Below are 20,603 nucleotides of genomic sequence, written 5' to 3' on the forward strand. Positions count from 1 at the left end.
TCTTTCATCCCCCCAATATATATATATCCTGTCCTTAACCCCCCCAAATATATATACCTTCTGTCCTTCACCCTCAAAAAGATATATGTCTCCCATCCTTCACTCTCCCAAAAGATATATATCTCTTTTCTTTCATACCCCCAAAAGATATGTACCTTCTATCCTTCAGCCCCCCCCAAAGATGTATATCTTCTGTCCTTCACCCCCCCCCCCCAATGTGTGTGCAAGAGTGCGTAAATGGTGTGGAAGGTGGGTTGTTGCTGGGCTGAAAGCAAAAATGGCTCTCCCACCACCACCAACAGCAAATAAGCTAATAATGTAATAATCTGTATTTATACCTGTCAACGTATCCCTGTGTGATGGATAGCTGGAGCATTGGGAGAGCATTCGTGGTGCTAGCATGATCTCCTTTGGGGGGGGGGGAGTTGGGATCATCTGGGTGAAGCCTTACCTCCCCACTTTCTCCCCCAGCTTGGAAACCCCCTGAGCATGGTAGCCCCTGCCAAGAAAAGCAATCCTGGTGTCATAACACCCCCTAAACATCTCACTTGCTTTGAGGCCCTCGGATGCCAAAACATGCATCTTCCCTAGGAAACCAGTGCCCTTTGACCCTCAGCCATGGGTCTTACTCTTCCCCCACCATCCCAGACTCTGGTATGGCAACCTTTTGGGTACATATCCCCTCTCACTAGTTGCAAATTTGGGTCACCCACCTCTATATTCCAATTTTCCAGAGACTATTCCTCAGTGACCCCCTCCCCAATAACTAACATCCACCCCATCCAAGGTTATTCCTCCCTACTTTGCATCCACCAACCTACTTGTCACTTTCCCAAATAAATAAAAACTGCTTCCCACCCCAAAACTGGACATTTGACACCCTAACACCCTCTTCCTCACCCCCCCACAATTCTCCCACCCTAAAATATCAGTTGGAGAAAATGGACCAGTGGATGCTGTCCATGTTTGTGGCTCCCCTATAAATCTGCTCTGAATTTTAGTCCAAACAAGATGCTTAACTCTTGTTTCCCCCCTTCACTAAACAGGTTCAATGCCTTGAAACCCAGTGCGGAGGACCCACTCATATGGATGCAACCAGCTGCCACGGGTGGATTGGGTTCTTTCCTTGCTCCCTCGCTAAGGAAGGCTGCTGAAAAAGTCATATATTTGGGCTTGAATGCCATTGGTTAATCCTAGCTAGGGCAGACCTATTGATTTGATGGTGAAACGGTCAATCAATATGTGTGCAAACTCCATCGCTTCAGTGGGCCCACTCTAGATTGGGCTGGGAGTGTGATTCATGCCATGGGGCATAGCCATAGTATGCAATTATAGCACCCTTAATACCTTTTGAAACACCAGGGCTCCATCTCCTGGAATTGTGGGATCTGTAGTTTTCTGAGGTGCGAAGCATTTGCTGCCAAAGAGCTCAAATGCTGTAGCCCAAGGGAGTGTCATGTAGGTACTTAGAGGATTTCTCTAAGCCATAGTGGCATAGTGGTGTGTGCATTGGACTATAACTCTGGAGACCAAGGTTCAAATGCCGGCTTGGCCATGGAAATCACTGGGTGACCTTGGGCAAGTCACACTCTCTCAGCTGCAGGGGATGGCAATGGCAAACCCCCCTCTGAAGAAATTTGCAAAGAAAACCCCATGATTATAGGCTTAGGGTTGCCATAAATTGAAAATGACTTGATGGCACACAACAACAACAACAACAACAACAAACCTGCCCTACCCTCCCTTGCACTGCAGCATCTGAGCTTTTTGGCAGCCAGTTTTAAGCACCGCACAAAACTACAGGTCCCAAGACTCCAGAAGATGGAGCCATGACATTTCAAAGGGGTATTAAAGGTGCTATAAATTGCATACTGTGACATGCATCATATTGCCAGTCCAACCTAGAGTAGGCCCATTGAATCAATGGAATTTGCACAAGTGTTGATTGACTATTTCACCAATAGGTCTGCCCCTAGCTAGGATTAATCAATGATGTTCAAGCTAGAATCCCAGTGTTCGCCATGACACTTAAAGTAGGATGAAACCCGAAGATCCACTCTTTCTTTACTTCCAAATGTCATCTCCATACTTGCCCCCATGGGATAAACAGAGACTCAAGAAACCCCAAATCTCGCCTCCAAGCCAGTGCCATTTGGGGTACCCACCTCCTGAGACAGTCCCTGCAAGGACAGAAAGTGCCTCAGTTTCCCTTCTGTAACCTCCTTTTTCTGGGCTAAACCGAGACAAGGCCATAATAGCAGATACTCATACATTGGTGGGGATGCTGTCCTGTAATTCAGAAACACTGTAAATTATTGCTGCCTGTCTAATCCACTGCATTAGTAACAAACAATATATTATTAATCTCTATTCATTCACAAGGTATTCATTGTTGTTTTGCTGCCTCTTAGACGTTCTCCTTGGTTTTAGGGATACGGGTGATTCACCACGTTGGTTGCTTTCAATAGTATTTAATGTGGGAAGGGATTTACTCGTCCTTTAGCTTATCATCTCTTTTTACTTCTCCATTGCCCAAAAGGGGAACCACATAATAATTCAAGTTTCTGGTCCTCATGGGTGGTGCAAATGCAGATGATGCTACACAGAGTCTGATGTGTTTGTCTGCCACCCCAAAGTATTATGCAATATCCATCCTTCAGTTTCTAAGGATGAATTCCTCCCTCTTGGATGTTAAAAAATAAATGTTGGCTTTTCTATAGAGGTGACTAAGGGGCCCCAGGTTGATGGGGCAGTTTTGGCAGGATTTAAAATGAGCTGCCCATGGTGCGGAATATAGTTAAAACCAGGGTTCGGAACCTTTCAAAGATTGCAATAAGACCTGGAGTGGATTCATTGCCCCACTGGCTGCCATTCGTTTTCTGGAAAGTTTTGGAAAACAATTAGGGAGCCATTGGATGATATACACTTACTTCCTTCCTTCCTTCCTTCCTTCCTTCCTTCCTTCCTTCCTTCCTTCCTTTCAGACAGCATCAGAAATCTCTGAGACTTTGGGTGCAGAAATAACCCAGTTTAACTATCATGCCCCAGCACTATGAAATTCTGGAAATTGTAGTTTTGTGAGATGTTTAGCCTTCTCTGTCAGGGAGCTCGAGGTCTCTTCCAATTCTATGTACCGATTATAAAAGCATACAGCAGTGTGTATACTATTGTGTTTGTGTAGTTGGCAGAAAGGGCTTCAGTTTATAACTGGGAAAATATAAAGAAGACTAAAAACAATTTCCCGCAGAAGATGGCTGCTAAGGATTAATAGCTTTAACTACAGATTAGTAGTTTTTGTGTTTTTGATTATGAGTATGTGTCTATCTGTAGTACAACTCCCAGGTCTTGAACCCGCTGAAATTTGGCATGGATACTAAGAGGATCATAGGGACGCAGGGCTTATATAGGGATGAATTAATTTAGTTTCTCACAATTGGTCTGTAGCTTGCAAAGTTGCAGTACCATCTTAACACACTCGGTGCCAGATCTTCCCTGGCAAAGATGGGTCTGGGAGATGCATTTATTCACAGGGGCTCTGGGCAGATTGATGTACCTGCTTTCCGCCACAGGGCCCCCAAACTCTTCAAACGTTTCAAGAGGAAAAGAAAGAGAGAAAAATTGTTAGCATTGAGGAAGGCAGAGAAAGGAGTAAAGGGAAAAGCTGAATACGCACCAGGCAGGAAAGGAGAGAAAGAGCATTGGGAAAGAATGAAAAATTGCGAGAAAAGGAAGAGCAGAAGAAAAGTGGAAAAGGACCAAAATAGGGCATTGGAAGACACGACTGTGGAGTTTGCATCCATGAAGACGTGGTACGGTTGATCAAGTAATCCAGGTTAAAGGGAAGTAAGACTAGTGATGAAGAATAAGAAGTGGAGGAGATAAGAACCAATAATAATAATAATAATAATAATAGAATATGTGTGCTTGTCTCCACCATGGGTCCAGAACTATGAAACCTAGCCATCAAAATGATGACATGTATATACTAAATATTGTGCATCTTGGGGTTTTCCAGCTTTTAAAATGGATTTATGAATTTTAGTTAATCTAAAACTCTCTACAGGCTGCAGTACCACCTCCAGCCTCTAGATGTCAGCATTCTCTAATCAGCAATAGGGATGCTGTGTTTAGCCTTGCCAGCTTCATTTCTCCAAAGGGACTTGTAGGAAACTTCATGTAAGTAAGGGCAGAGTAGGGACCCTATCTTCCCCCAGCAGATCCCTAAAATCTTCAAAAAGTTGAACAAGAAAGAGAGAGAGAGAGAAGATCCTGGTCATAAAAACAGGACTCAGCAAGCTTAGGCCTGGTACACACAGGCAGGAAGCGGCGTGGCAGCGCTGATGCTAGGGTTCCAGAGCATGCAGCAATCGCATGCTCCGGAACCCTAGAATGTGCCGCCACCGCCATCATGCTGGCCTCCCATCCATACAGGGGCTGCCATGATGACGTACGCGACGCATAGTGTCCACACGTCGCGCACAGGAAGAGGTGTCATAGAGCTGCATTGCAGCTCTTATGATGCCACAAGGAACTTCCTGGCTGCGTATCGTTCCCACATGGTTTGGCTGCTCCGGGAAAGATCCGTAGCAAAGAGGGGCGGCATTTCCCCGCCCGTGTGTACTGGGCCTTACAGAGTTTTTGCAGTATAGTTTGAGCAAAGCTTGGTGCAAATCCCTCTACGAACTATTTATCTGGAGCATTTATTTCTCTAGACTACACCTCACATAACTCCCCTGCCAACGTGGCCACTCTTTGTGTCCAAAAAAGTAACTTTCGTAAGCTTTGACCCAGATGTGGAGGCAGTGCTCCTTGATATGAGGACGGAAGTATTACATAGGATACTCAGTTGCTGCAAACTGAGTCCAAGGGGCAAAAGTGGTTGGTACTCCATTAACTCAGCAGGAAGGAGAGGCAAAAGGTGAGGGTGGTGTAGAATCTTTCTCTTCCCAGTTGCTTGCGCAAAAGCAAAGTGCTGCAGCACCTTCTAGCTTGTTTCTTCTTCCTCACAAACAACTTTTGTCATCTTGGCCACGACTCTGAAGTTGCTTGGCCATATGTGTCCCAGTTTTCACCTGTGAAATGGTGTTGAATGGTGTGCCCTAAATCATATTTTGAAGATGAATTGTCACTCCTGGAAGCTTCTAGGAAAGAAAAATTTCTTTTAATTTTCTCACTAGAAAGAAAGCAGTTTGGTGAGTCCAGGGCTGCATCTGCACTGCAGAAATAATCCAAGTTGATGCCACTTTAACTGCCATGGCTCAATGCTATGGGGTCCTGGGATTTGTAATCCTGCAGACATATAGCCTTCTCTGTCAGAGATCTCTGGTGCTGCACCAAACTACAAATCCCAATATTCCATAGCATGGAGCCGTGGCATTTAAAGTAGTGTCAAACTAGATTATTTCTGCAGTGCGGAGGCAGCCTGGGTGGGTCAAAAGCCACAAAAAACAACCTTGGGGCCACATAAGACCCACCCTGTTTCAAGGGCTGTAGGATATGAGACCAAACAGGTATGATGTGACAAAGTCATGGGCGCCATCAACCTTTTCCCCTCCTGCTCCTCTTTCTTTATTGCATCTCTTCTCGATGGCTTAAATGCTGTTTCTTTCTAACCTTGCTTTAATCCCAAATCCACTGACAAGGACAGTCGAGATTAACCTGGCTGCCTTTGCACGGAGGACGCAGGCCAGGGATGTAATTCTCTGCTCATTCTCAATGGAAGCGGCAAGTAATATTTTAGCAATTTCCTTGCCATTACAAGAAACTCTGCAAAAGATTGTTCATAGTTTTGGTCTTTTGCTGCGCCAAATTTGCGCATGGTGGTTTTGTGCAGCAGGCAGCATTTTCTCTGAAGGAAACTGCATTTGATAGACAGAAAATAATATTCCTGCATAGAAGAGGTATTTTCTGCACAGAAAACTCTGTTGCCGGCTTCGAAAATGCTGTTTTCGGTGCAAAGTGATCATGTATGAATTTTGTGCAGAATAAGTCCCTATCTGCAGCTTTTTCTGCACAGAAAATAATACATAATATGACATATTTACTAAGAAATAATAATATTTCTGCACAGAAGTATTATTTTCTACAGAGAAATCCCTATTTCCTGCATGAGAAATGCGGTTTTCTGTGCAAAGCAAGCATGTGTGAATTTTGTACTGAGTAAGTCCCTCTCTATAGCATTTTCTGCACAGAAAATAACAGTTAATATTTACTAATTACAAAATAATATTTACTAATAAATCATACAGTCCTTTACCATTGGCAATCCTTGTCAGCCAAGGCTTCTGGAGGCTCAAGGTTCCCATGATCATCCCAGAGGGCAGACATGCAAAATATGGACCAAGCTGTAGTCCTACACTTGAGCTTGGGGATGTTTTCTTGTTTCGACTACAACTCCCAAACTACAATTCTTCTGGGAATTGTAGTCCAAACAAGGAAACATCCCATCACTCTGCTTCCTGGGAGAAAGAAAGACACAAACCGATAGATCGCAGGTTGGGCAATGTTCACTCGGGGGCCACATGTGAGTTCTTTCTGGCCCTCATCACATCCATCATATCCTAGAATCAGAGTTGGAAGGATCCCAAGGGTCATCGTACAACACAGTAGATTCAATTCCGACTGGCCTGGGATTCATCGGCCGCTATTGGGGCAGGATGAATATTTAGACTTGTTGTTGTGGTTGTTTGCAACCCTAAGGCAGCCCTATCATGGAGTTTTCTTGGCATGATTTGCTCAGAGGAGGTCAGTCATTGCCTTCCCCTGAGGCTGAGAGAGTGTGACTTGTCTAAGGTCACCCAGTGGGTTTCATGGCTGAGCCAGGAATTGAACCTTGGTCTCCAGAGTCTAGGTAGAACCTGGAAATTATTAGTTAGGATGCACACAATTCCTTGTAATGCATTATTCCTTTTCTTTTGTGATGTAAACTCCATTCCACAAGTAACACAAGGAGTGAGAAACAGGTTGACGTATTGATGTGCAGTGGTCCCTCCACATTTGCTGTGGTTAGGAGTGAAGGACCCCCATGAATGTGGAAAAACCACAGGTAAAAAACCACTATTCTTTTTTCCTAAGAGAACTCCTCTCTAGGAATCTCCAGATCCTCCAGTGTGACTCTATGGTCAGCATCTGCCAGAAGTTGATCATCCAGCACAAGTTAACCATAAAAGTGCACTGGAGGACCTACAAATGCCTAGAGAAGTGTTTTCTCTTGGACTGTCCAGATCTTCCAGTGTGACTCTATGATCACCTTCTGGCAGAGTTGCGCTGGAGGGCCTAGAGAATCCCAGAGAGAACATATTAATAAAACCGACAAATAATCAAAGCCATAAGCATTCGTCAAGTTGATCAAAGGTCTGGAAGCCATATCTTCTGAAGAACAACTGAGGGGTCTGGGGATGCTTGGCTTAGAAGAGAAAACTGAGACACGACATGATGGCCTTCTTCAGATATCTGAAGGGATGTCATGGAGAAGAGAAAGCGAGCTTGTTTTCTGCTGCTTTGGAGACTAGAGCACAAAGCAGTGGACTCAATTTGCAGGAAAGGAGATTCCATTTAGACATTAGCAAGGCCTTCTTGACTGTAAGAGCTGTTGAACAGTGGCCTAGACTACCTCAGTGGATGGTTGACCCTCCATCTTTCAGGTCTTTTAACTGAGATTGGATGGCCATCTCTCAGGAGTGTTTCAGGCTGCATCCACACTGGAGCAATAATCCAGTTTGACACTGCTTTAACTGCCATGGCTCAAGGCTATGGAATTCAGGGAGTTGGAGTTTGTTGTGGGCCCAGAGCGGAACAAAGCTCTGGACCCCACAACAAACTCCAACTCCCAGAATTCCATAGCCTTGAGCCAGAAAAGAGTCAAAGCAGTGCCAAACCAGGTTATTGCTCCAGTGTGGATGCAGCCTTGGATTCCTTGCTTACCAACATGGAGACCACCAGCCACCCCTAATCCTGGCCCATTCTGCCAGCGGTCCACATGATGACTGAGTGTGCTTCGGCACCTGGCATAATCTGTGGGTTTGTCACTGTGTGGGAGACCCAGCTGCATCCAACTATCCACTCTCTCCCTTCAAGAGAATCTCAAATGAACCCGCAGGATTCATGCGCTTCAGAGAAGCCCACGCAGACCATGGCAGTTCAACACAGCTGTGGAGGAAAGAAGAACATTATTGGGTGCTCTCTCTTGCCTAATGCTTTTTTTTTGGGGGGGGGGAGGGTGGTGATGCGCAATTGGAAACACCCTGTTGCCCTGTAATCCTATGGATTAAGGCTCAAGCGGGCCACATGTGCCCGGCTGGTCATTTTTGTAGCTCACAGGCTTTCCTGGGCTAGAATTCATTGTGAAACTCATCTCTGTGTAAATGGACCTAAGTTATAGGAAACAGAATTGAGAATCGTAGAGTTGGAAGAGACCCCAAGGGCCATCCAGTCTAATCCATTGCCATGCAGGAACTCACAATCAAAGCATCCCCATTGACAGATGGCCATCCAGCCTCTGTTCAAAGGCCTCCAAAGAAGGAGACTCCACTAATCTCCAAGGAAGTGGGTTCCACTATCGAACAGCTCTTACTCTCAGGACGTTCCGCCAAATGTTAAGGCGGAATCTCTTTTCCTGCAGCTTGCGTTCATCGTTCCGGATCCTGGTCTCTGGAGCAGCAGAAAACAAGCTTCCTCCCTCCTCAATATGACATCCCTTCAAATATTTAAACAGGGCTATCATATCACCTCTGAACCTTCTCTTCTCTAGGCTAAACATACCCAGCTTCCTAAGGAGTTTATCAAACGGGAGGAATTTCTCTTAAATATGAATGAAAAGAAAGTGGGGCCAGAGCGCATTCATTTAAAGTCGCTAGTTTCACGCAATTACGTGAATATGCATTGCATTTGAACTGGCTCCCCATTGCCCGAAAATACCATGCCATTGCCTGAATTTGCGTGTGGCAGTCTCTCATGCAATAACGTGAAACCACACGATTGCGTTCGGACTGACTTCCCATTGCCCGAATTTGCGTGTGGCGGTCTATCACCCAATAATGTTAAACCCCATGATTGCGTTCAGATTGCCATCAGATTATACTTCCAGTTCTCCTTGTCTGATAAACTCCTAAGTCTTTCCTCATAAAGCATGTTTCCAGACCCTTCACTATTTTGGTGGCCCTTCTTTGGACACATGGCTCCAGATTCTCAACATCCTTTTTTGAATTGTGGTGCCCAGAACTTGACAAAGTATTGCAGGTGGGGTCTGACCAAAGCAGAACAGAGTGGCACTATTACTTCTCTTTATCTAGACACTATACGTCTGTTGATGCAGCCTAGAATTGCATTGGCTTTTTTAGTGATGTTACTACATAGAGGAGCTGGCAAAGTGACCATCAGCACATCCAGATGGGTGCCAGTGCAAATCAATCACTCCCAATATCTGTCTAGACAATGGGTAGGGACTGCTGATGCACACTGGTAGAGCCTGATGTGGATTGGGACACCAGACATGGAGTGTGGTGCACATCAATGGAGCCCTATGCGCTTTGGGAAACTCTTGCCAATACCCTGATGCACATCTCCACCATTCACTAGGAGGGGTTTGTAGCACTTCTGCTACATAGCCAAGGGCGAGTAAAGTTACTTAATGTAGTCTGTGATACAGAATTACAGTCCTGTGGGTTTTTCCCCATAGCAAAACAAAAAGTTGAAAGATACTCTTCCTCAATCCTCCGAGATCGGCAAGTCAGTCTCTGGTCTTCCTGAAATATGTGCTAAAGGAATCTTTTGTTTTATTTTATTCACACACACCCCCAGCACTTTCTGGTCTTCTTCTTCTTCTTCTTCTTCTTCTTCTTCTTCTTCTTCTTCTTCTGGCTGGGGATGATGGGCATTGTGGTCCAGCACATCTATAGGGGGACAAGAGTAAGAAAAGTTGTTTTATAATGTCCATGAGCTTAATACTGACATGAGATTCTGTTCCCCACCCTAATGGAGTGGCAATCTTTATGATATTCCATTATTCCTCCTCACAGATAACAATTAAATAACAACAACAATAAACTACTAAGAAGGAAAGGGGGGTCCTTTTTTAAAAAACCCAGCCTCAGCACCAGCACTTAAGAGGTATGGTATATATGTAATGTACACGCCTGGCCACTAGAGGATGGTGTCTTCCCAAGAATAATGGTCCCTCTCTAGTCTCAGGTCTCTCTGATAAACAAGCCCCATTCTGTAGCGCCCCCTAGGGCTCAAGAATATGCTGCACCTCAAAAGAGGACATTGTTTTGGGATTCATGTGCAGTGGGCGTAGTTCTGGGGAAAAACACATGGATAGAGAAGGGGGAAGATTGGGGTGCACCTGTGTTTCCCAGCCTTTCCAAATAGGAAGGGGAAAAAAGTTATGTACAATACCTAGGAATAGGTAGCCATAAGGGATACTCTATATTTGCTGGTAGATTTCATGCCACTGGGGCAGTGAGTCGGCTTTGTGTTTCAGCCTTTATTCTAGTGGCTCAACGCATTTCGGGAGGGCAGCTTACAACCCTTTAGATAGATGGTTTAGAGTCTGGAGTCTGGACTCAAACCTGAAGCAGATTCGCTGCTACACTGACATAGAGGCCACCCGAAGTCACTGCCAACATCATTAACCTTTGTAGCCAGTCAGTTCAGAAGCATCAACTTTGCTGCAAATGAGACTCAGACTTGATACACACAGCCTTCAGGGTCATATTTGAAACGCCTCTTGGGCCTCGTTTGCAGAAATAATGCAGCTTGACACTGCTTTAGCTGCCATGGCTCAACACTGTGGAATTCTGGGATTTGTATATTTGCGAGATCTTTAGCCGCCTCTATCAGAGAGCTCTGGTGCCACGACAAGCCAGAAATCCCAGGATTCCATAGCACTGAGCCATGGCAGTTAAAGCAGTATGTATGAAACTGCATTATTTCTGCAATGCAGATGAGGCCTTAGTTTCAAAGACCATAATCTACATGATCTTGGGACAAGAAGGAAAGGGTAGATTTCAACCTCCGAATCTCAGATGTGTGCATGGAACTAGTTGTCCAACTTTGGACAAAATAATCAAAGAATTATCTAGATGTTCTTGTTTTGAAGTCTGCCACTCAAGAGAAAAATGTTCCCTCCCTCCTTTGCCTTCTGGTTGCAAAACCTTAGATCTGAGCTGTTTACTGTGCCAGATTTAATAACGCTTTCTCTGAATTGCTGTGGTCAAAATGGTTGACCTTTCAGTTTGCATTTTGTATGGCTTGTTTAAAGTCTAACTAGTAGAGGTTTTTTTTTTATTTCAAAAAGCATTTCCCCCCAAATGTAGAAGTGTAAATACCCCCAAAGGCACCTTATCTGGCCTTTTCATGGAAGCTAAGCAGGGTCAGCCCTGGTTAGTACCTGGATGGGAGACTGCTATCAAACACCAGGTGCTGTAAGGCTCAGTTTCAGAGGAAGGAACTGGCAAAGCTATCTCTGAGGATTCCATGCCTAAGAAAGCCCTGCAAAATTCCTGGGGTTGCCATAAATTGCCCACGTAGTCACGCTCTCCAAAATGCATCACACCTCAGCTCCATTGGTTGTGGATATTTTAATAAGTTGTTGTTGTTGCTGTTTCGCATGATGCTTTGGCGAGGCCTGCGTCCTGTTCTGGGCACCACAATTTAAGAAAGATACTGACAAACTGGGAGGGTGTCCAGAAGAGGCTGACCAAGAGGTTAAAAGGTCTGGAAAGCGAGCCCCAGAGGAGCGGTTGAGGGAGCTGGGGATGTTTATCACGGAGAAAGGAAGATCAAGAGGCGACATGACAGCCCTCTTTAAATGTCGGAAGGGATGTCATGTAGAAGATGGAGCAAGATTGTTTTCTGCTGCTCCAGAAGGGAGGGATCCAAGGAAGGCATTCAAATGGCAAGAAAGGAAATTCTGATTAAATGTTTGGAAGAACTTCCTGATGCTGAGAGTTGTTTGACAATGGAAGGGACTTCGTCAGAAGGTGATGGAGGGAGTTGGATTCGATGTCACTCCTGCCCCCGCTTATAGGCAAAAATCAAAGCAGAGATGATGTTTGAGTCTCTGGACTTTTACATTCTCAGTCCAGTTTCATATTTTCAGGGGCAGGAACTTTGATTCCAATTGGATTTCATTGGGATTTTCTTTTTTGGACTTGGATTAGCTCTTTGCAGCCTCATCAAGGTTGAGGAATGCTGGGCGTTGCAGTCCAAGCCACATTGGAAAGGTCTTGTGAATCTCACTCCTCTAGGCCTCATTTCCACTTACAGATAAATTGGTGTGTGATCCAAATTGATGGATTGATTTGTCAGCGGAGCGTGGTTCCCACTACATTTGCCCGATCGCATTTTTTCTCTCTAAAATAATCCACTTGTTGTTCACATTCATGTATGAATCAATTCAAAATGGACTCGCTCCGGCCGTCTGAAGGGCAAGTTTAAATTGATTCTGATCCACATCTGGTTCACATTTGCATGGAATCGATTTATTCAAAAAGACGCAGAAAACACCAGTGTCAAAAAGAAGCAGGTTAAATGGGTCTGGTGCATGGCCCCCCCTCTCCAAATTGCTCCAGCAATTCGATTCAAGTGGAACCAGGGTCATTTGAACCAGTTCAGACCAAATTGTGATCCGGTTTAAAAGGCAGTGGGAATGAGGCCCAATATAAGCCAAACAGAGGGGTGGCCTAGGGACCAACCCACGCTGTGCAAAAATCTCATGAAATCTCTGCGGTGCCCAAACTTTGGTTCTCTGGGTGTTTTGGACTTCAGTACCCAGAATCCCCCTGCTAGTTTGGCCAATATTGGGAAATTATGGGAGTTGAGGTCCAAAACATCTGGAAGACTAAAATTTTGGAATTACTGTTCTAAGTATAGTCTTCCAGACCTGCAAGAAAACTGGTGCAGAATTTGGACTCCGTTGTCGTCCTCCTCCTCCTCCTCCTCATCTTCATCATCATGTGGTGGATGGTGCCCCCTGCAGGACCATGGTTAGGCTGTCTTATCCCCTCGACCTGATGGATTGTCCAACTCCCTTCCAGCCCCATTTATTTGGGATCTTTTTTGAGATGCAACTGTAGGAACAGACTCATTCCAGCCCCACCCCAATATCCTACCCCTTGGTTCTAGTGATTACCTAGGATTTCTGGCACAATCGATAATCAATAGCTTTCTGTCACAATCAGTAATTCCTTTGTTATGTCTGTATTTGTCCTGTATTTTTTTTTTTACCATCTTCCAAAACAAGGTTCCCCAGATCTCAGGCCCTGGCCTGAAGCCTCAGGGCTTGGACCCTGTTCTGCAATTCTCAGGGCGATGGGGAGGAATATGAGGGTGAGCGTGTCGTCTTGAAAAGTGTGTGAGAGTGTATGTGTGTGTGTTTTCCTCTCCTTTGTTAGACTTGGGCTGCACTGGCACTAAAGGAATAACGTTGACACCATTTTAACTGCCATGGCTCCATGCTGTGGAATCCAGGGATTTGCAGTATGTTCTGGCACCAGAGCTCTCTGACAGAGAAGGCTAAATTCTTTGTGTGTGTTACATTGTTTTTCAGTATTGTATTTTAATATTTTATATTGTAGTTATAAATGTTCTATTCTGTAACCAAATGCATCTGAGGAAGTAGACTTAAGTCTACAAAAGCTCATCATGCTGCCAATTTCTTTCTTTCAGTGAGTCTCAAAGGTGCTACCAGATCTCTCTGCATACTGAGTCTGCAGACTAACTCAGCTTTATCTTTGAATTCTACCACTATTCAGTAACTGTTTGTAAAGCGCCATGTACATGGATGTGTTCTGTGCCTCCAAGTCGTTTCAGACTTATGGAAGCCCTAAGGCGAAACTATCCTGGGTTTTTTTTAGCAAGATTTGTTCAGAGGAGGCTTGCCATTGCCTTCCCCTGAGGCTGAGAGAGAGTGAGTTCTTGCCCAAGGCCACCCATCGGGTTTCATGGCTGATCTCCAGAGTTGGAGTCCAACACTCAAACCACTATGCCACCCTGTTCACAAAACTACAGATCCCAGAATTTCATAGCATTGAGCCATGGTAGTTAAAGTGGTGTCAAACTGCATTGTTTCTGTGGTGAAGATGCAGCCTTGGTGTTTTTTATTTGAATAGCATCCTCTGTGCAACTGCAGTTGATGCTTAAAGTGTCCTGCTTAATGACATCACCAGAGGCCACCTCATTGTGATGACATCACCCATTACATCATCACGAGGGCCTGCCCACTGTGACATCACAAGAAGTCATGGTCCTGAAATCGCATTAATGGAAATGACATTCAAGCAAATTAGATCTTAATGCATTTTTTACCAATAACTGTACATGTATTATGTGCGCAGAGCTGGAGAAAGTTATATTTTGGATTACAACTCCCAAGAGGGAAAAGCCAGGGGATTGTGAGAGTTGTAATCCCAAAGAATAACTTTTCCTCCAGCTCCCAGTGTATTTATGCGTGATGTTAATGGGGGTTTTTTGGCTATAAAATGTGTGTACAGACGCGCGTATTATGCAGATTGTAAAGCACTTAGAGAGTGCTGAGTTCACTATTAAGCAGGAGAGAGATGTAAACGCTATTGCTTGCTATTGCGTAGGATGGTTATTTGGAGGGCACAACAATTCCCATCATGCCCCAGCCATCGTAGCTGGAGGATTCTGGGAATTTTAGTCCAAAAGGCAAATTTCCCACATTCTCCCTCTCTGTGTGTGTGAGTGAGTGGTTTTAATTTTTCAATGGAAATGCACAGAGGTGGGGCAGAAGACTATGTTTTAGACCATGTCTCCCAGAATCCCCCGAGTCAATGATATGTATGGGATGGAGGATCAGAGAGAAAGAGAAAGAGGGAATGTTCAGAAGATGTTTTTATTGTCCCAAAGGCAGGGTGACCAGACATCCTCCTTTTCCAGAACATGTCCTACATTTCAACCTTCTGCCCAGGAGGAATTTCAAAACACTCTCCGCTTTGAACATGACTCAGAACGAAGCATCTTTATGAGTGCCCTTAGCTTTTCTTTTGTCATGTCCTTCATTTTTAGCTCGACGCTCCTACTTTTTTGTCCTCCTTTGCAATGAGGACACCTGGTTTCCCCACCCAAAGCTGGTGTCGGCATATATCTTGTATTTAACCAGTGGATCCAAACCCATCCAGAAACCCGTCTTTGAAGAGAGATGACTTATTTTAATACATAAAATATGAGTGAAAACCAAGGGGGCTGAGAGGCAATAGAAGAGAGGATGTGGAAATGTGGTATCTGCACTTGGCATGGGTTCAGGCATTTTAAAACGTTGTGGTCTTTTCCTCCGCTGTCACATAGACGCACACAGACACACATGGAGTTCCCTCTTGTGTCTCTTCCTTCTTCCTTCCTTCCTTGTCTGGCATCTGCCATCCTAATCCTATTGCCCAGGATGTGCATATTTCTGATTAAACCGGCCCAGGCGTTGTCGACAAGGTTTTATCCGCCAGCAAAGCCCAGCTGGCTCTTGGGGAAGGAAGAGGCTGGAAAAGAAAGAGCAAAAGGATGTTGTTGCATTGGGGCAGAGGAAGGAGGGCCATGCTTTGGGTCTTTTGGGTCACCTTTCGGCCTAAAATCCTTGGCCCACCTTCTACCTAGTTTTACAGGGCATCCTTAGGCTGCATCCGCACTGCAGAAACAACCCATTTTGACACTGCTTTAAGTGTCAGGGCTCCATGCTTTGGGAATTGTATGGGAATTGGTGGAAAGGGCATTATAAATAAAAAAATATTATTATTATTATTATTATTATTAGTAGTAGTAGTAGTATGGGAGTTGGTGGAAAGGGTGTTATAAACATCATCATCATCATAATTAATATTAATTGTACAGGAATTGTAGTTTGTTGTGGCACCAGAGGTCTGCTAAGCTCTCACAGTGATTCCCAAACTCTGGTTCTCCAGGTGTTTTGGACTTCTGGTCCCAAAATCCCTGGCTGTTGATTAAGCTGGCTGGGGCACATGGGTGCTGAAGTCCAAAACACCTGGAGGACCAAAGTTTGGGAATCCCTGCAAGGGATGTCATGTCGAAGATGGAGCCTTCTGCTGCTCCAGAGAGCAGGATGTGAACCAAGAGATTCAAAATGGCAAGCAAAGAGATTCCACCTAAAAATTAGGAAGAACGTCTTGACTGTAAGAGCGGATGGAAAGCGGAATGGGCTGACTTGGGGACGCTCCATCTTTTGGAGGTCTTTAAAACAGAGGTCAGATGGGCTTTAGTTGCGTATTCCTGCATGGCGGAATCAAGTTGGACTAAATGGCCCTTGGGGGTCTCTTCCATCTCAAAAACGCTACGGTCCAAAACACCCTGCAGAAATAATCCACTTTGAGACTGCTTGAACTGCCCTGGTTCAGTGGGGAATTCTGGGAACTGTAGTTTTGTGAAACATAGAGCCACAACAAACTACAGTTCCCAGGATTCCTTAGCACTGAGCCAGGGCATTTCAAGCAGTCTCAAACTGGATTATTTCTGCAGTGTGTTTTGGACTTAAGAGGTGAGTCAGGGCCATGGTTTTCTTTACTGAATTGATCCTTCTCTCTTGGAACTGCTTTCTGCTTTCCCCAGCATTACTAGCTTTTCCAGTGAGTTGTGTCTTCTCATGATATTATATTGTTATTATTGTTATTGTTATTGTTGTTATTCAAAGATCTAGCCGTATTAGTCTGTAGAATCAGTACATAGAGAGATCTTGTTGCACCTTTGAGACTAACTGAAAGAAAGAAATGGGCATCATGAGCTTTCCTAGACTCCCAATTTCTTTCTTTCAGTTAGTCTCAAAGGTGCAACAAGATCTCTCTATGTATTATTCTTATTCTTATTCTTATTTTGTACCCTGCTTCCCCCCCCCCCCCCAAAAAAATTGGGACTCAAAGCCGCCATGATATACCCAAAGTACGACAACCTCAGTCAAATCATTTTGGTTTCTAGGAACAGATTTGGCTTGATTTACTTTTAGACCCATTCACTTGCCTTCCTCCTTGCGTTTGAGTTTATGCAAGTCTTCCTTTTTGGTTGTCATTGCCAGCCATGGTTAGAACTTGGATGGGAGACCACCAATGAATCCCAGGCGCTATAGGCTCCGTTTCAGAGGAAGGAACTGGCGCAACCATCTCTGGGCCTTCCTTGCCTAAGAAAACCCCATTCAATTCATGGGGCCACTATACATTGGCAGGTGACTTGAAGGCACTTAGACACAAGACTTGAGATCCCATCTGATCTTGGAAGCTTAGCATGGCCAACCCTGGTTAGGGCTTGGATGGGAACCTGCCAAAGAATGCCAAATGCCATAGGCTTTATTTCAGAGGAAGGAACTGGCCAAACCCTCTCTGAGGATTCCTTGCCTAAGAAAAACCCATGAAATTCATGGGGTTGGTATAAGTCAGCAGGCAGCTTGAAGGCACATACGCAAGATCTGGCCTTGGTCCCTTTCCCCCAAATGTTGCAAACTGGAACTTCCAGGACAGGAGAAAAGCTGCTTTTTTGGCACTCAAACCACTAGGCCACGCTGCAGGGGGACCTGGTGTCCTCCTCAGCACCAAGGAGGACGAGGCCCTGCAAAATGGAGGACATTCCAGGAGAAACAACAAAAATATCAGACAGGACTAAATCAAAACTTTAATAGGAATACTCCTGTAAAAAGTATTGGGCGGAAGTTGGATGTTACTGGAGGATGTAAATCCAAATCCCATGCTTCTCAGCCCTGCTCTTCTGGGAGGACCAAAGGGCTTGGGATGGAGGGCATGGCAGGGGAAAGGAGGATGCCTGGGCACTCTAACGATGGGAGTTGTAGTCCAACAAAAACCATGATTAATTATAATCATCCACAGTTTCCGCAGCCTTCCTTTTGTGCCTGTGTTGGCGTGAATGGCATGCAACCCCATTGGGGGCCCATCCAGCCCAGCATTCAGACCATGAGGCCATGCTCCTGGGTGCCCAGACCCCATCTTCACCATCAAGGGGGACAAAATGGAGGACATTTCAGAGGGCGGGGGGGGGATGTTGGACAGGACCAAAGAAAAGCTTTAACAGAAACTCTTGCAAAAAAACCCCATTGGCTGGATGTTGGAAGTGACTGCATCATGTCCACAGTACAAGTCCTGCTTCTTAGTGGAGGGCCCTTGGCCAATTCCTCCTGGGCAGAAGGCTTGGGATGGAGGGTGCCTGGCCACCCTGGCTCTCTAATGATGGGAGTTATAGTCCAACCAAAAAAATGAATGCAGAGAGATCTTGTAGCCCCTTTAAGATTCACTGGAAGAAAGACATGGGCAGCAGGAGCTTTCCTAGATTTGAGCCTACTTCCTCCGAGGCATTTGGGGCAGTGGAAGAAGCCAGGGACAGACACACAGATCTATGCCATGGCTGTGTGAGGAGGACGCCCATTCAGATTGCAAAGGCTTTGTGTGTGGAGATGAAGTGGCCGGTCCACTTTCAAGGCGGGTGGGTGGTGCACAAAGGCCGAGGAAACGCCGTGCCCAGAGCCCAGTTTGCCTTTGTGGCCCAAGGACCCTCCTTTAAAACTGGACCGGACACTTCATCTCCACATCCAAAGGATCTGCCATTTGAATGGACCTCCTCACATCCCAATGCATCTGAGGAAGTGGACTTTAGCCTAGGAAAGCTCCTGCTGCCCACGTCTTTCTTCCTCCAGTGAGTCTCCCAGGTGCGCCAAGCTCTCTCTCCCGGTGCTGATTCTAGAGACTAACGGGGCTCTCTTGGGTTGCCTTGGCTGCCCCCGATGCCTCCCTCCCTTGGGGCCCGATCCTGGCTGGGCCCGGGCCTTCCTTGCCCTGCTGCTGCCAGCTGGGGCTCGGAGGGAGGGAGGGAGGGAGGGAGGAGGAGGAGGGGATTAAGGGCTGGCCCGGAGCCTGGCCCCCTCCTGCCGGCCTTGGCACAAGGCTCTGCCAGCCGCGATGGGGGCTCAGGCTCTGGCCGGCTCTGTGGGGCGGGCTCCGCGGGGGTTGCTCCGGGGCTGGCGGCGGGCGCTGCCCCTGGGGCCCCTGGTGCCAGCCTGTTAGCCGATGGGGCGGGTCGGGGGGCGTCGGGGGGCGCTTGTGGGGGGCCTCGGGGGGCATGGGCCTGAACGGCGTCTCCCCCCCGTTCCGCAAGCTGGGCTGCTTCTCGCCGGTGCTCTGCCAGTGCAAGGTCACCTGCAGCAACCGGACCCTCTCGCTCGTCTTCGGCTGCAAGGTCGGTGGGCCCCCCAGGAGAGAGCGAGAGAGAGGGTCAGGCAGGGCAGGGAGGGAAAGAGAGGCACTGGCCCACTCTCCAGGGGCAGACTGGGCCTAGGAGGGGGCTGCTTGCCACGAGGGCAAGGAGGGTGGCCTGGGGAAAGTGGGCATCCAGCCCCAGAGGCCGAAGAGGGGGGCAGGCAAAGGATGGGAGAAAGAGGGAGGGGAGCATGGACAAAGTGGGCATTGGAATCAGGGTGGGCATCCAGCTCCAGAGGCCTAAGGGGCTGCCAGCCACGGGGGAGAAAGTAGGGAAGGTGGCATGGGGCATCCAGTCCCAGATGGGCATCCAGTCCCAGAGGCCTTCAAGTATGCCAGGAAGGGGAAGGAAGGCGGGCGCTTGGAACACTGGGCCTCGCTCCTGGGGATGGGCATCGACCCACTTCAGGGGGATCCTGGGGGTGGGCATACAGCCCCGGGTGCCAGGCAACGGATGGGGGCCGAGGAAGATGAGGAAGGGAGGCCGGGGCACGGCGAGCATCGCCCCATTGTGGCAGGCATCGATCCACAGGCCTATGGGGATAGTGGTGGTGGCGGGCATCCGGTTCCAGAGGCCTCTGGGGATGCCAGCCATGGGGAGAAAGAAGGAGGGAGGGTAACCGGAGAAAGTGGGCATAGCACTGTGGAGGGCTGTGGGCATCAAGCTACTGTAGGGGGATATGGGTGGGCATCCAGCCTCAGAGGCCTCCAGAGATGCAAGGCAGGGGAGGACGGAGGAGGAAGAAGAGGGCTTGGGCAAGCTGGACATTGCCCCATGGTGGGCATCAACCCACTTCTGGGGGATATTCGTGGGCATCCAGCCCCAGAGGTCGCCACACCAAGGAAGCCTGCCAACCAGCCAGTCTTTTGGTTGGACAATGGCAAGAGGACACTGTTTGACCTTCTCTCTGGCTGGCATTTGGGCCAGGGTGGCAAGGCTGGTAGGGGAGAGAAGCCAAGCTGGCAGGGGGCAAGGTGTCAGAAAGCCTGGAAGCCTTTCTGGGGTAGAGGTGGCATATAATGGCCACTTTTAAATAGCCAAAGAAGAGATGCTACCCATATCGTGCTCCCCCCCCCCGATGTCCCCCTTAGAATCATAGAGTTGGAAGAGACTGCAAGGGCCATCCAGTCCAACCCCATTCTGCCATGCAGGAACTCTCAGTCAAAGCATCCCCACTGACAGATGGCCATCCAGCCTCTGTTTAAAGGCCTCCAAAGATGGAGACTCCACCACAATCTCCAAGGAAGGAGTGTGTTCCACTGTCGAACAGCCCTTACTCTCAGGAAGTTCCTCCTAATGTTGAGCTGGAATCTCTTTCCCTGGAGCTTGCATCCATTGCTCCATTGGGTCCTAGTCTCTGGAGCAGGTCCTTTTCCAGGACCTGT

General features: G+C 46.9%; 1 protein-coding gene across 9 annotated transcripts in view; it reads left to right on the forward strand.

Annotated features, from left to right (window-relative positions):
- The window catches only part of LOC149304343 (disks large homolog 4), a 159,673-nt gene that overhangs the window by 67,798 nt on the left and 71,272 nt on the right, over window positions 1-20,603 (forward strand). For 2 of the 9 annotated variants that reach the window (XM_089480545.1, XM_089480546.1), the window contains exon 1: window positions 19,093-19,197. The exons of the other annotated variants lie outside the window; for them this stretch is intronic. The gene's annotated coding sequence lies outside the window, so the exon portion shown is untranslated. Of the gene's footprint in view, window positions 1-19,092; window positions 19,198-20,603 lie in introns of those variants that run through there. 9 annotated transcript variants of the gene reach the window in all.

Source organism: Sceloporus occidentalis, unplaced genomic scaffold (genome assembly GCF_023333645.1).
Source record: "Sceloporus occidentalis isolate IW3139 unplaced genomic scaffold, rSceOcc1.0.p SCAF_14, whole genome shotgun sequence".
NCBI lineage: Eukaryota > Metazoa > Chordata > Lepidosauria > Squamata > Phrynosomatidae > Sceloporus > Sceloporus occidentalis.